This window comes from Stylophora pistillata, chromosome 3 (assembly GCF_964205215.1).
Source record: "Stylophora pistillata chromosome 3, jaStyPist1.2, whole genome shotgun sequence".
Taxonomy (NCBI): domain Eukaryota; kingdom Metazoa; phylum Cnidaria; class Anthozoa; order Scleractinia; family Pocilloporidae; genus Stylophora; species Stylophora pistillata.
This window is the reverse complement of record NC_142521.1, coordinates 31,306,869-31,324,247: the sequence shown is the minus strand read 5'-3', so window position 1 is coordinate 31,324,247 and position 17,379 is coordinate 31,306,869. Positions and strand designations below refer to the sequence as shown.

Below are 17,379 nucleotides of genomic sequence, written 5' to 3'. Positions count from 1 at the left end.
GCCCCATTAATTATATATCAAAATGCACCACATTTATCCCGCTATTTAAATCTGGCGGTATATTTTAATTCAAGGCATGCATTGTCGAGCCAACCCGGTCACGCTTTGTAATATTAGGGAGCTTAAGATACAGACGTTTTCGGGGCGACGGCGACGTGGAGACCGATTAAGATTGGGGCTAGATTGACTGCGCATGCGTCACCCCCGTCGCCCTCACGTCGGCGACGTGAGATCGATGAGTTTGCCGTCGTGGTGAAAACGTGAGTTGATCTTGTGTGTTTTATTTAATATACTGCCAATTTTGTCACTTGTATTAAAGTGATTACATTATTACATTTCGCACAAATCATCACACGATGTCTCGGCCAACTCAATAGACCTTTTTTTTTCTCTTTAGGTTAAAATGACCGAGGCATCACAGTGAAGTCCAAATCGTCGAGGTAAGTTTTGGGCACGTACGCATACAGTACTTGAATTCTTAACATAAAAGGGAATTTTTGCTTGCTGCCATTTCCTTTATCAATTCGTAGATGCACCTCGAAAACGTACACCTCAGATCTATGGAGATTTTCATTTGGAAAATTAGGGTTTTTAGACGGAAATATTTCATACAAAACCAGAACTCTTCATCACTAATAAGATTAGCGTCGTAGTAAAGGTTGAGGGGGTGGCGGAATTCTTCAAACGTAACTATGCTACGACAAAAAAGCCTCAATTTATTAAGCGAAACTCGACCAACTTCGAAGAAGTCGCAAAGGCTGGCCGTCAACAGAATCTTAACAACTTCAATTATGGCGCGAAAACGGCAACTTCTGACCCAGTTTACCGGGGTTGTCACGTCGCCGTCGTCCCGAAAACGTCTGTATCTTAAGCTCCCTACTCACATCAAACCGGTGCCAAAAAGGTGTAAAAACGCCATGCCTAAATCGCGATAAAACAAGTCCAGCTTGTTATCCATAGAAGCTTAGATATCCCTCAACTTATTTCTGGTGATACATTTGGGAAAAAGATCCTAGTTTGGGAACGAAAGGCAATATTCTGACCAAAATTGCGAATTTTTAAGGCGATTCCACCAGCTGTCGGCGTTATCTGATACGACATAGGGCATAGTCCTCAAAGCAGAGAAACAAACATTCGAGTCATCGTGTTTCCATTGTTTTGCTCTTGCTCACGATATTTTTCTTGCCAACTGTTTTGTGGTAAAATATCAATGTCAAAACTTCAATCAGACAAAGAACCGGCGAAGTGCGGTGCTCTGCTAGAAATTTCGAGTGGCATGAACACAAAAGAATAACAGATGCGTCAAAAGGGTCTTCTTACATCAAAACTAAGAGAAAGGAAGTTGCAAAGATTACAGTTTAATCTTTCTCGAACGGCTTTCACTTTTCACAGGTCGACTTGCATTGCCTTAGTTTGGAATTTCATTCTTCAGTGAAGCACAAATGAGTGTGAATACACTGTTAGAGGTAGGTGTTCGTATCTTGTTTAGTTTTACAAGAAATGTGACCGAACATTACAACCCGGAAGAACCCGAGTACACAGCGGAGTCCTTTGAATACGATCCACTACTTAGTACAGGCAGAGAATGGTATTATCCTCCCGCTGATGAGCTTATTTACCAAGAATACAGCGACAGGGAGTCCACGGCAAGCTATTTTGCATTTAACAGTGTCAAAGTAAAAATTATGGATGCATGCTCACACCAGCAGAGCGACGACGAACCAGAAGACGAAAGAAACCGTGCAATGGCCTGGAAGAGGCTAAGACCTTCCCTTTTACATACAATTTGTAAATCGATATACATTGGAGCTTGGATTTCTCTGTTATCGATCGCAGTTTTAGGAGTAATTTATACAGTGATGTGTTTTATAATCTACAAGACCGTTATGAACTGCCAATATCAGTAAGACAAAATGGCGGTCGAAGTCCAGTGGGCAAGAACACTTGCTGATATTGTTACTTGCGCTTTTTATTATGCCAGCGTGTCGGTTTTAAATCCCTTGCTTCTTTTCCGGTCACATCAGCTGAAGGGCGTGAAAATAAACTTGATTCTGTTTCCTCTACTCATATACATTTTGGATGCACTGTATCGTGGACTGCTATAGGCGCTAGAAAAACCGATTTACATGCTGCTAAGGTCTTATGTCCATCCAGTTTATGAATAAAGGCTGATAGTTTCTAAATAAACTGTTTGGGGCTGCGTCGGTGGAGGTAACGAAATAATTTGGATATATCAACAAAGTTTAAATGGTAAATTTGCCACCGTAACGATTACAAAAGCTGACGTTTCGAGCGTTAGCCCTTCGTCGGAGCGAATAGAGGAATTGTGGGTTATGTGTACTTTTAAAGGCAGAAAATGGAGTGGGAACATGGCAACGAGAAAAACACGAATAAATTAGTGGAATGAAAAGCGTTCGTTGATCCCTGTGGGATTTCGACTGCTGGTTTGAAAGATGAGCCTTTTTTCAAGAGTTTTCAGTACGGCTTTCCGTGCTACCTAAGTGTAAGGAAAGACTGCAGATTGCCATATGTTGCTTAGAATGATTAGGTAAATTAAAATGTCTAGCGACTGGTTTCGATGTGTCCTTGTCATTCCTTTCCACGTCTCGAAGGTGTTCTCGGAATCGGTCCAGTTTATGTTTTGTTTTTCATTACAGTCTGTTTTCAACCTTCTTTGATTGAAAGGCACTTGTGCCTTCATTCAAGATCAAAGCTGGCATGACGGCTTATTTTTAAAATGGCAACACCGATCGTATGTATGATTGCCGCTGCGGCTTTCACTGAGAATTATGTTTACATAGAATATACCAAGCAAAACGAAAGAGGTAAGCTTGTAATCGCACTGTTCTCTCCACTTATAGGCGTCATTCTCAAGGCGATCTCACGGATTTGTGTTCAGAGGTTGTGGAATATTACCCACCCAGGATATTCGTATGTTTTGTTGGCGCCGCAATACTGTCTTCTCGCCGTTATGTTTCGTGTCTTGCTAGCGGATCTCAGCAGTTTGGGGAGCATTGCTATTCTTGGAATCATTCATGGCTTCGCTGAGGTCGTAGAACGCAGTATTGTGGTTGTCATTGATCACATCTGTCACCAGATTTGAGCAGAAGATCAAACCCTTTGGGAAGCTTTCGCACTCCTCACCGCGAAAGACTGACAGCTAACATCGCTATCATGAGCATGTTGTATGAATCCTCCACTATAGTTTCTGTGAACAGCTTCATGTACTTATACCAGTCAGTATTTTCCTGGAGAAGGCGCCGCTGTTTAAGATTCTGCAAACTTTAGTCATGCACACTTCAGTTCCACTCGTTATTGAGTGGCTTTTCACCAGCATGTCTCCAGCAATCGAGACTCGTTCTCAGAAAATGGCTGCGATGGCTGTTTGGCGAAAACAGTGGAAGCGACATACTTTAGTAGCAGTTGTTAATGTTGTAGCAATTGCTGTATGGACAAGCGTTTACCTTCTAACAGTTGTTCATGGGCGTTTTAATGAGGCAGTACATCAAACGTGTAAAATACCTTTTACTTGTATTAGACAAAACCGTGGCCGTCATATCATAAAAATGGTTATTGACGGAGTTAGTTTGAGTCGAACGGGTAAATATTTGACTGTCTGTCGTGGACGCGTGGTCGATCAGCCGACTAAATTACATAATTAGTGCGCTTACATTAACTCTTGGGGAAAATTGAATGCATCAGAGTAATGTCACTATATATGGTAGAAGTACCAATTTTTATTTATTTTTTTTTATTGAGTAAGATAGAGAGAAATAAACATTTTCGACCTTTTGGCGATGTTTTTGAATGATAATGAGGCTCTAGGCAGCGAGCAAGCAGTCGTTTTAACCATGGAAACAGATGTGCAGTAACCATTAAAAAGGGCCTTTTTTATGCATCTACCCTGAGTACCTCGCTGCTTCCAAAATTTAAAGGGGGTTAAAAATGTTCATTTCCCAAGATATTTTATTCTTACAGAGACCGGTCCTTAAAGGCGAACATGTAACTGGAAATAAAACTTGAGTTGATAGATCTATTCAAAAAATCACTTAAACGAAATGTACATTTTGTAAGTGTCGATTATTGGGTGTCAGCCCCAGTCAGTTGTATTTTTTTTCACTTTAATCGGAAAGTGTGTCTTTTTGTTGGTCCAGGTTAGCTCATTACAGCTTGCTCTGAGAATTTCTAGCCCCAGGGAGAAGATGCAGTGCGTGTAAATTTAACTTCCGGTGATGATATGATGTTAGCTTGAGTACGTATATATAAACGTTACACAAACATAAACGTTTTCATGACTGTTGTATCCACCAAGGCTTAGCCTTGCCAAAGAGAACACCGAAGTTCGGCTGTAAATATGATTCGTGATTACTCAAGAACTTTACACAGAAGTTATTTATCGTTTTAAAGTAGAATACACTTGTAGTTTCTCTCCATCGCACTACGAAAAACTACTCGCAATAGATACGTACAAACACATATTATTTATACCACCAAAAAGTGTTTCCAAACCTTGTGCTATTGGCGAGTTTGTTTATAAATGTGAAGAAAAATTAAAAATCGAGAATCGTATTACAGGAAATAAAAATTGAAATCCTTCTGACCTTATGAATGATTAGTTTCCACAATAAATATACATTTTTGTGTTAAATTTTTCTTTTCTCAACCACAAAAATTTAAATACCTTAACCTCGCCTATCTTTGTATTGTTTGTAAGTTATATATTTCTGTATTGTTTACACCTCATTGAGACTCTCAATGGGGTGTTGGCTTTTGGCAATTTTACAGTTATGGTTAAATGGTTAACCTAGAATGACACAAAATGATAAAATGGAAAAGGAAAACCATTTTAGGACTAATTGCTAAAATTCGTCAATTTTTACGCCTAATAGCTAAACTTAATGGTTAATCCCATTTAAGAGAGTTATTAATCTCTTGCCCCGGTGAGATCCTCGATCTCTTTTGCAACTGTAATGCATTTTTGATCTAAATGATTTTTGTAAGTAATATAAAGGATATTGCATATGTTCTGTCAGATGGAATGAATGAACTGTTATAAAAAAAGTGACTCGTGCATGGTTTTAATGGAGAAAATGTCTGACAATATGATCTGGTCAGGATTGATCAACTTTTCATGCGACTTCTGTGTTTTTAACTTGTGGTATGCAAATGAGTCACTAACTCACTCACTTATTCACTCACTCACCCACAAGGATGTAGACACACTGTAATAAGTCGTCCAAAACTCGCCCGTGTCTAACGCCACACGCCATCATCTTGGAATAGTAACGCGCCTGAACTATAGGCAGCCTTGTTACAGTTTATCCTTAAGGTACCGGAGGCTATATAACTCGATCTTTTCGGAATGCTGTTGTTTTCTCACTTCTTGAAGATTATTTTTTAAGCTGTCTGTTTGCAAAATTTGAAGATTGGAAAACGTGCCGTTTTCAAAATACCGTCGATGGAAGTCTCGTTTCGAAGGACGAATCTTGCTGCAAAATAGAGATTCGATCCTGGTCTAATGGTTTTTGCGGTTCACTCGCTATTTCCTTTGGATGACGTTCCTGACACATCCATTTCATAAGTAACCATTCGGTCGTTTTTCATTCATTGTCGGTTTTCACTCTCACACTGTCATCAAAAACCATTCAACAAATAAAGTCATGAATCAGAGAGATAAGATGAATATTCAATCAGTCTTGAAAAGGTTCAGGCCTGTGCGATGTTTCGTCCTGGCCGAGATATTAATCGAAGAAATTTGTTTTACTAAAAAATTTATAAGGCTTTTTATGGAGACACAATCTTTGTGTCCCTCTGAGGGGCACAAATATGCCGGCTGGAAGCTAACTAAAACATATGTTATCGAGTTGTGCTATAAAAGCCTGTAGTCGTCTTCTGAGGGATCATTAACATCTATATAAGTACTTATTCTCTTATGAGGATTGCTCAGACTGCGAAATCTCAGCGGATGAACACTTTTTTGAGTTATTTGAAAAAACAGAAATAAAGACATGATAACTGTGTAAGCGTAAAGAGTGGTATGTCAATCGCTAGCACCAATTAGATTGCCGCATTTTTCCTGCATCACAAACCAATCAGATTGCCGCATTAGGGTATGTATCACGTACCAATCAGATTGCCGCATTTTTAGTGTATCACAAACCAATCAAATCGCAGTCAAGATCACAGCATTGGGGTATGCTTGCACAATCAGAATGCCGTCCCTCATGCCAATCATGTCAGGAAATTAGGGTACCACGATGCGTTGCGATGGAATCAACCCAACATCGACACACACCAAGAATGACATTAACCAAAATTGTGAGCTCATCTACCCAAAGTAATAATTCACGTTCTTCGTGAGGACTTTTTCGCCATCATCTACCGGGATTAGAAAGGTCGCCAGGGAATTTTTTTCTACCATTTGCAAGTTAAAACGTGTTTTGTGAACCACTCCTTCACTTACAACACACACACCGTCAGCTAAAGGCCTAACACGAATTTATCACTACAGCTTGTTGTTTTCAAAGGCTAGAATTACCGACTCAGGTACAACTTGCACAAAGAATAAATCATAAATCATATTTCAATGATAATCTTGTTTTCGCCTTGTGGTTGCTCTTTTTGCAAAGGTGGAAAAGACCACCAAGTTATATTTACTTTCTGTGTCGATTGCCTTGTTAAATATCCGTTTCTTTGCTTCTAAAAGTTTTCCATGAATTAAATATTTTGTTTTTCCGCTACAATTACGTGTTTGCTTTTTGCTAATCACTATGGACTAGATTTTTTTTTGATGAAATGCCATTTTCTAGTAAATAACATAAATTTTAACATATAATCATATCTCATTGAAATAATTTTCACAAGGAACTTAATGCTACTGTTAGTCAATTTTTCATGCAATTCTCATGTACTTAAGCGTTTTCTACCAGTAAAATTCACCTTTAACTACCTTGGACTTCACCCCATCACGGGTCAATTCTCATCAAACAACCTGCATTTTATCACGTATTTCGCACACACAGGGCAAAGTCCAGATAGGCAACAACCAAATAAGGAGCCTACGTTGTTATGCTTTTCTCTTAGTTTAATCTATTTCCACCTGTTCGAAGAACGGAGACCGCAAATTATCTTTGTTCAGAGGTTGTTAGAGATAAAAACGAGTTTTGATTTGCTTTACACTGCAAAATTATACGGAAGAACGAATTTGAGGCAACTAACTGAAACTGAATAATTAAGACTTTGTCTCTGAGAAGGAACGGCAATAAGCACTGTCAAAGCCTACATGTACGAGCGTTCATTCTTTGTTCTCGTCACGCAACGTCTTTTTTCGTTTATCACTCGGCTATTTCCTCATTCAACCACAATATTAGATCGTGCGTGGACTCTCAGCATAATGGTTTCTTTCATGATCCCTCAGCACGTTTGTCTGATGGAAAATATTTTCATTCTAAGTTTCAACCTGTCAAACTCATAGATAACAACCAAAAAGAAAGATCTTATTACGCAAAATTCTGAAGTCCAGTTCTATGACGTGTAGTGGTTGCTCAGTGCACTCGCGGTGTGGTGTTGTACTCTTGTTAATGTTACATTGCTGTCGTCTGAAGAAAATTTTAGTGAATGCGTCACATATATTCCCCATCAGTGGGAGGCGGAGCACTTTTCTAGTGAAAAGAGACAGGAAAGTGAAGTAGAAGATGAAGAATATAGAAAAGCGTCATGTTTTAAATCTGAAAATGTCGACCGCCGATCGAAAACTTCGTGGGGAAGATCAATGATATATTCACTAAAATTTTCTTCAGAAGACAGCATTATAGCGTCAACAAGAGTAAAACACCACACACGAGTGCACCAATAACGATGGCTTGAACCAGGCTGAGTCCGCAGTTCTCCTAGTGTCACGCGGTTCCTCTCCCAAAAATATACCCAAGTACGTCAAAATGACGGCTGCAGTGAGGGCCTAAGTTTCTTTAATAATCAGCGTATTGAGTCTACCTAATGTTCAGAAGAACGTTTTAAAAAACTTTTACAAACAAATATTCGCATAAAAGACTTTTTAATTTAGATTTTTTATCGTTCTCGGTGTTTCGATCGGCTACGGTCATTGTTATTTAAGAGATGCGAAGATTTAAACACAACCGTGCACCAAGCAACCATTACACGTCATAAGCCCAGAGTGCATTGTGCACTATTCAAGATGGCGGCCACGCGAACTTCGTAGTGGCTATCAGAACCTTCGCTGGAAAACCAGAAAAAAATCAGAGCCCTTGATAAAGCAATATCAAATTATGCCAGATCTATTAATAAGTACATTTGGAACATTCTGAGCGCTATTTGTTTAAAGAGTGGAGGTTCCTTTTAAGGTATAGAAGAGGTTGGATAAAAAAGATATGTAGGCAGGAAAGGGGAAGAGGGGGAGGGGAGGGGAGGGGGAGGGGAGGGGAGGGGGAGGGGAGGGGAGGGGGAGGGGAGGGGAGGGGAAGGGGAGGGGAGGGGAGAACAATTGGAACCTGGATGTACATTTGGGGATTGCTTTCATGAGAACTTTAAAAGCATTCCAATTATAGTCGCTTACGACTAATGCAATTACAAAAACTTTCGAAACATCACGTATAAAATACGGAAAGCAGTAGCATTTATGCGATGTCCTTTACACCTGCGCGAACGAAATATGGTTTTAAAACAGAAAATACAGTGATGGCAAAGACAGCCCAAAACGGCAGAAATCACCAAAAACCACAACGGACATTCGGGAAGTGAGTACCTTTAATCAGTCCTACGCGTAAAATGTTTATATTTCGGAATATTTTAGTGTTGTAAATCAACCATATTTCGTTCCCCATATTATTCCTTATAACGTATTCGAATTCCCAACGGTTCCTCGCGTAACGTAACACCAGGTCACACAATCCGTGACGGTTTCGGGAACTGAATTTTTCGCTTTTCAGCGAGACGCTAGCTTGGGACGCCTGTGAAATCTCAAGTTTCAAATTTTCAAATTGTTTCTTTTTTAAAGGTTTCTAGTCTACCACAAGACATTGCCATTTTTCACCCTATCTAAATTCGTGAAATTATTATTGTGGTCTATCATCCAAGTGCATACGAGCGAGTTAAGAGAGGTTGTCACGAGAAATCAAACATTCACCGGCAACTGTCAAAAAATCGAACTGGCTCATATTCTAGTATTAGGTAGGCCTACAGGTAAAACAAACAAAGACATATGTAGTTTGTTAAAAAATTCTTCAGTTTTCGAGAAAATTAATAAAACTGAATTTACGCATAATTGGCGTCATTCGAAGATCCAATGTAGCCTATTTTTGGAATAAAAACAAACAAACAAACTTACACAAAATGAGAACAGTCGTATAACCAAATTTTCTGCAAACTTCGACGATAAAGCGAATTGAACGTGAGGCTATCAAACCACGCGATAACGATATACTGTTATAACCAAGTTGTTTTTGTCTGGAAAAAGTAAAAACATGATTCAACTTGACGCGCCAGCAAGTTTTTGGCAAATTCCCTAATTCACAACTATTAACTAAATAAGACCTAACTATCCTAAAAATTTCAGGTCAATAGCTTAAATCCTTCTTGAGATATCTTTCCTCAAAGGTGAAAACTTGATCATTCCAGGAAAACAGACTTGAAGTGTACAAAAGACTGAGAACTCTCTACTGCGCATTGGTACGATCAAATGTTGCATACTGCTCTGTGGTATGGTCACCCTACACCAAAAAGAATACAGAAAAGCTTGAAAAAGTGCAAAAAAGAGCAACCAAATTCATATTAAAGACTGAGGACAATTATGAGGCTCGTCTTAAGAAGTTAAATTTGATGTAATTAGAAAATAGAAGATTTTTAGCTGACGTTACATTTTTATATAAAGCCCTCAATGGAATTATTGATATTAATATTGACTCTTATGTTGATTTTTATTCGGATGCAGACCATTATTCATTTAGGAAATATGATAATTTATCTTTAAAGAAGAAATACGCAAGAACAAATCCTCTCAAATATAGTTTTTTCACAGGATAATTGATTCTTGGAATCTTTTGCCTTTTGATACTCTTAGAGCAGCTAATGTAAATATTTTTAAGGCAGGAGTTAAGAAATATTTAGTGGATAAGATATCTAATTAATAATTTCGTGAAATTTTTTATGAAAATTATTTCTCAGTCGTCTAGTTTAAAACATATGTGATATTATTAGCTTTCGTATGATGCACGATCCTCGCAGTAGGATAGCGCTATTTATGCAATAGCGAAAATCAGACCTGAAAACAATCAGGCCTGTACAAGACTCGAACCACTGACCTCTGCGATACTAGTGGCTTGTTGGCTTGTTAGCTCAATTGGTAGAGCGTTGCACTAGTGTCGCAGAGGTTAGTGGTTCGAGTCCCGTACAGGCCTGATTTTATTCAGGTCTGATTTTCGCTATTGCATAAATAGCGCTATCTACTGCGAGGATCGTGCATCATACATGTCTGATACCGCAGTTAAAAATATATGAACTTCATATATTCATTCTATCTCATTTATCACTTTCACGGGTTTATTACGAGTCAACTTAACGGCCTGTTCCCAGTTGGCTTGTTAGCTCAATTGGTAGGGCGCTGCTCTAGTATCGCAGAGGTCAGTGGTTCGAGTCCCGTACAGGCCTGAATTTTTTTTTTTTTTTTTTTTTTTTTCAGGTCTGATTTTCGCTATTGCATAAATAGCACTATCAACTGCGAGGATCGTGCATCATACGTATCTAATACCGCAGTTCAAAATATATGAACCTCATATATTCATTCTATCTTATTATTAGCTTTGGTGATCTGTTTTCATATGGGTTCCTGGACTCCTTTATGGATTATTCATATGGCGTTTCTTTTCTTTTCGCTTTTACTTTATAACTTTTTATTTGTTTTATCAGAGCCATTAAATTGTAATAAATAAATAAATAATTGGTCACAAACAATGATATCAATACGTGAAATATCATCCAACTTTTTTTTCTACAAGCCAAAGGAAACAAATTAGAATCATCAAGCCTCATAAGTCACTCCTTCAAGTTCACAAAGGGCTTCCTCTCTGCTTACAATTTCTTTTGCCTGGCGGCGTTTCTTTTCCTTAGCAGTGGCTTGCGTTTCGGCTTTTCGCAAGCGAGTATACACCGAATGCAAATATGGCGTCCAATTTGAATTGCCATTGTTCTGGACTGACTAGCCTCGTCTTCACGTGGAAACACAAATTAAAATAATTAGTACATGTATGAGGCTAGTGAGTCCAGAACAATGGCAATTCAAATTGGACGCCATATTTGCATTCAGTGTATTATCCTTTTGCCGACGGGAATGACTTGTGTGCATTTCACCAGGAATGAAAAGTTTTTCCATTATGTCTATTCTACATTCTGCTCCTTTGTGGAAGTGGCAAACAGCTGGGGCAGTGGCTAAAGGTGATCGGACCATCTTAGCCCCATAATGCTTATGCTTGGGGCAACGCACCCAAACCATTGAGTTGAGACACTCATTTGGGGTTTAGAGCGTTCCCACCAGTGCACCTCTCTAGAAGCTTGCATCGCTGAGTGTCATGAATGGAGGCCCACTCAAAAATTCAAGGCTTATTCTAGCTGTCACCATCTAGTGTTGCCATTTACACACCGAGTATTTTTTAGGTAAGACAGAACGCCTGCGTTGTTTAGCAGTATCTTGATGTCTCACACTGCGGTTAAGAACTGCAATAATGTTCTTTTTCCCATTTGTAAATGGCAACGATAACTTCCCTGTCAGTGGGAGTCAACTTCTTCAGTGTTTTCCGACATATTGCCAAGCCATAATATTTTTAAGTTTTTTTTTTTTTTTGTCCTGGTGGGCCTTCCGCGGCCCCAATTGGGTTTCCATCCTCGAGTTTTCCTTTCGTCCTTGCTTTAAGTTCAAAAGGTGCTTCCCCATTCTCTTCAGTGAACATGACCAACACAATCCAATTTAATACCTTTTATTCCAACCTAATGATTTTCAACAGTGTTGAAGGCTTTGCTGTCTCCGTTAGACACCATCCACTTGTACTGTAAATTATATAGCTCAGTGGATCTCATTTAAAGGATGCAAGCTCCTTCCGCCTTCATAGCTGATGAACTTTCATCAAAATTTGTGTCACACTCATCAATGGCCAACTTCTCTTGCAAGGCCGAGTTCCAACGTAGTTTCAGTTTACATTTTAAATAGAATCACACAGCCAAAGGGAAACTCGCAGTCTGATTGGCTATCGAAGAGAGGGTATTTGGCGTGGAATTACAGTTGTGCATAGAGTTATATCCCTGACGTAAGTCGCAAATTTGTTGCTATCATGTAAGTAAAAATATAACTCGTGCTACGAAAATGTCAACTTGGGAAGGAAAAAGTTTCCAGAAAATGAATGTCTGCCTAATTTTGAATTGAAATTGAAAGTTTTAGAAAACTTGAAGAAACAAATCACACTCAAAAGTACGAGAAAACACATTGAAGAAAAAAAGGCAAATCCAAGTTATTCATTGAATGAAATAATTTTTCTGTAAAATTTTTGTCTTAAATAACTCCGTATTGAACTTTCGGTTTCTTTGTTGAAGATTCCTTCGAGCCCTCAAGGGCAATGTAATTTGTTGAAATAGAAAAATTCTTAAATTTGCATACTTATAAAATTCTGAATACGTCTTGAAACTATCGTTGGTTTGATATTTAGCAGAATATTCTGTGAATTAAGTAGAAATTAGTAATCAAAGTTATAAATTATCTAGCAATTGTAAAAAAAAGGAGATAAATATCATTGATTTGAAGTCTTAATTTTCCTCTTCAATTGTCTCTGTACTTTACTTTTGGAGACCTTTATCAATGACGTTTTACGTTCCAAAATAACATTGCAGGAAATTCAAAATGGAGGGTATTTCCTTCGATCTGATAGATATGAGCTGAATTCGATAAACAATAGCCCGATCGATATATTTTACAATAAGAACAGGACAACTGGACAACAGGACAACGTTCGGTTAGTAAGAAATTATTATTAATTGCTCTTTGTACGTATTTCTCGTCGGAGCTCGCTCACCAATTTACATTGTTAGGAAGTTGATAGTTCTCGCATTCCTCCATCGTCTCAGGCATTTTGCGCGCGCACTTTCTTTATGCTAGAATTCGAATATTAGTAGATCAGTCATTATCCGGCTGTCGTGTTTCTTCGGTGTGAAAGTCCTCAAAGCAGACAAACAAACATCCGAAACACCATGTTTCTATTGTTTTGCTCTTGCTAAAGATAATTTTCTTTCCAACAGTTTTGTGGTAAAATATAGATGCCGAAACTTCACTCGGGTGAAGAACCTGCAAAGTCCGGTGCTCTGCTAGAAATTTCTAGTAGCATGGACACAGAAGAATAACTAATGCGTCAAAGGGGTCTTCCTACTTGGAAACTGAAATTTTAAGAGAGGAAGGAGGTTGCGAAGATTTTAGTTTAATCTTTCTGGAACGGCGTTGCCTTATTTTGGAATTTCATACTTCGGTGAAGCACAAATGAATGTGAATACACTGTTAGAGGTCTTTGCCCACATCCTGTTTAATTTTACACTAAATGTGATCAAAAATTATAACCCGGAAGAACCCGAGTACACAGCGGAGTCCTTTGAATACGATCCACTACTTAGTACAGGTAGAGAATGGTATTATCCTCCCGCTGATGAGCTTATTTACCAAGAATACAGCGACAGGGAGTCCACGGCAAGCTATTTTGCATTTAACAGTGTCAAAGTAAAAATTATGGATGTATTCTCACTCCGGCAAAGCGACGATGAACCAGAAGTCGAAAGAAACCGTGCAATGGCCTAGAGAAGACTAAGACCTTGCTTGTTACATACAATTTGTAAATCGATGTACATTGGAGCTTGGTTTTCTCTGTTATCGATCACAGTTTTAGGAGTAATTTACACAGTGATGTGTTATATAATCTACAAGACCGTGATGAACCGCCAATATCAGAAAGACGACATGGCGGTGGAAGTCCAGTGGGCAAGAACACTTCCTGATATTGTTACTTGCGCGTCGGTTTATATACCTTGTTTCTTTTCCGGCCACATCAGCTGAAGGGCGTAAAATCAAAACTGACTCTGTTTGCTCTATTCATGTACATTTTGGATGCACTGTACCGTGGATTGCTACAGGTGCTCAAAAAACCAATTTACACGCTGCCAAGGTCGTATTCCTATCCAGTTTATTTTTTAGTTTTCATTACAGTCTGCTGTTTTCAACCTCTTTTGATTGGGAAGCACTTGTTCATTCATTCAAGATCAAAGCTGGCATGGCTTATTTTCAAAATGGCAACACCGGTCGTATGTATGATTACCGCTGCAGCGTTCATGGGGGATTATGTTTACATTGTATATAAAAAGCAAAATGAAAGAGGTAAGCCTGTAATCGCACTGTTCTCTCCACTTCTAGGCGTCGTTCTCAAAGCGATCTCACGGATTTGTGTTCAGAAGTTGTGGAATATTGCCCATCCAGGATATTCGTATGTTTTGTTAGCGCCGCTCTACTGTCTTCTCGCTGCATGCGTCATGTTTCGTGTCTTGCAAGCAGATCTCAGCAGTTTGGGGATTATTATTATTCTTGGAATCATTCACGGCCTCGCTGAGGTTGCAGAACGCAGTTTTGCGGTTGTCATTGATCACATCTATCACCAGATTTGCAGCAGAAGATCAAATCCTTGGGGAAGCTTCCGCACTCCTCGCCGCGAAAGACTGACAGCTGACATCGCCATCATGAGCATGTTGTATGAATCCAGCGCTATAGTTTCCGTGAACAGCTTCATGTACTTATATCAGTTTATTTTCCTGGAGAACGAGCCGCTGATAAAGATTCTGCAATCTTTTGCCATCCACACTTCAGAATTGTCCGAGGCCATGCTCCCCAGAGAGATTTTGAAAATTAGGTCTTCGGAAACATGATTTCCAGCATTTTAAGGGGCAATTTAGGGGGTTCGACTGAACCACCCGAACCCCCCCTGGATCCGCCTCAGGTTTGCATAATGTTCGCTTAAAGCTGCTTTAAAGTTCTGCCGGCTTTACATAGCTTTATGCAACATTCACATTTCATAAAGACACGCTTTATGCACCCTTTACCCTGTCGTAAACCAAGAGTAATGAGAAATCTTTAAGAGATCTTTAAGCAAAGCGTAAAGTTGGTGTTAGGTAGAGATTTACGGCAGCTTTACGTATACGCGTAAATATAGAATATAAACGTCATTATGCCAAATTTACGCTTGACGTAAAGTCAACTTTAGTCTTGTATGAAGCAGCTATATCGACTGTTCAGATTGAGAAAATGAGCTTTATTTTACATGATTTAAAGGAAACATAAAAGCACAGCTGATGATCAACCAGTTGCCCACTTTTAAAGCTAGATTTAAAAATTGTTTGTTAGGCCTGGGGATAGTCAATCAATCAATCAATGAATCAATCTCCTGTGTTCACAATCTTGTATATTTGTCATAAAAACATGCTCCCATGAAAGTGAGTAATTTAACATTCGATAATTTCTTAACGATAACATTTAAGACATTATTTGTAGTCTTTGTTAAAGAATCATTTTTCTGAAATAGTGCTTCCTGCAGAGATTTCTTTGTGCCTCTTGCTTGCCTTTCTTTTGCTCTTGTGGAAGTATCACACAGACAATATACTGTACCGTAAAGGGTGTCACGAAAGCTAAGACCTAAGACCTAAGACCTAAGACCTAAGACCTAAGACTAAGACCCCTCGAGAACTAAGACCCCACGAAAACTAAGACCCCTCGAAAACTAAGACCCTTCGAAAACTAAGACCCATCGAAAAACTTTTTGGTACGGAATAAAAGAAAAAAGACGTCAAGGTTATCTTTACAACTTGGACAGTTAATAGAGCGAATTATGACCTGGAGGAGCTATAACTTGGGAGATCGTGAATTTTACTTGGGGTGTTTACATGCAGGCTACCGAGCTACAAAATTAAACATTGAATATAGATAAGTAAACTTTTCGCTGCTAGATTTACACTGTCTATTTAATTCAGAAAGAAAAAGTGAGCTTTCCGTTTCGCTTTTCATTTAACAATTGGTTCATACGTCAGCGTGCGTTCATCGAGATATTGAGCACGCGGGAAGTTTGGAGAGCACGAGAGCAACTCTAGCTTCCCAAGCGCTTCATATCTCGATGAACGCACAGCCGGACGTATGAACCAATTGTTTTACAACATTTTCAACGCTGTAGTTTATAAAGGGGCAGATATTCCCTCTCTTACGCTTGAATGCGTTGTTTATTTATTTTGTTTCGGTTAAGTATTTCGCTATGCTTTAATGACATTGTCTCAGATTGGTCAAAAACTGACAGGTGAATTCCTGCGTGGAAATGAAGTTAGAGTTGCGAAACGAGATGAAACCGGCATATTTTAAAACATTGACTGGATTGGATTTGTAAAATATGGACTGGATTTGTAAAATATGGACTGGATTTGTAAAATATGGACTGGATTTGTAAAATATGGACTGGATTTGTAAAATATGGACTGGATTTGTAAAATATGGACTGGATTTGTAAAATATGGATTGGATTTGTAAAATATGGACTGGATTTGTAAAACATGGATTTGTAAAATATGGATTTGTAAAACGCGGATTTGTAAAACATGGATTTGTAAAACATGGATTTGTAAAACATGGATTTGTAAAACATGGATTTGTAAAACATGGATTTGTAAAACATGGATTTTTAGCTACCAATTCAAACACTGAAAATTATCCGTGTTTAATTTCTTTCTCGCGACCTTCTTCACTCTTTTTCACGTGTTTGCTGGATGCAGAGTATTCACTTTTTCACGTATTTGAGTTAAATGAAAAAGCTCGGTCCAGATATGTACAAATACTATAACAAATCTGGAAAACATTTTAAGTACATGGCGCTTAGATCATGATAGACTCCAGTGTTTTATTCATCTTTAACACAGGAGAAGAAACAAATGTAAAGTCAGCCAAATAGACGGTCCCAAATGTCCCGCTTCCAAGCTCTACTTTAATTTTTACAGAGCTCCACGAGAACTCTGGAAACTCAAATCCACGTCGCCGTTTTCTGGTCAGAGATGGAAGTTTAAAAGAAGCCACCATCTCCTTCCTCGCACAATAACCTATCTTCTCCCGCGCAAATTTAAAAGATGCAAATTTATTTTCGACAGAGGTCTACAATGCATTTTTCAAATTACGGTCTTTTGGCAGCCTGGTTGCTTGTATGTCACGTACACTTTTGTTTGTTCCATGTTTGCCCTAGTAAAATTATCTATTCCCGTAAAACGTTGGAAATCGGTCTTGACCAGCTCCTGTGTATTAAGATCTTGATAATATTAAAA

The 17,379-nt window shown here is 38.7% G+C and overlaps 2 pseudogenes; both read left to right on the top strand.

Annotated features, from left to right (window-relative positions):
* Positions 1-2,694: 2,694 nt before the first annotated feature.
* Positions 2,695-4,148, top strand: LOC148735624 (uncharacterized; annotated as a pseudogene).
* Positions 4,149-13,306: 9,158 nt separating this feature from the next.
* LOC148735623 (uncharacterized) lies at positions 13,307-15,734 on the top strand (annotated as a pseudogene).
* The last annotated feature ends 1,645 nt before the right edge of the window (positions 15,735-17,379 follow it).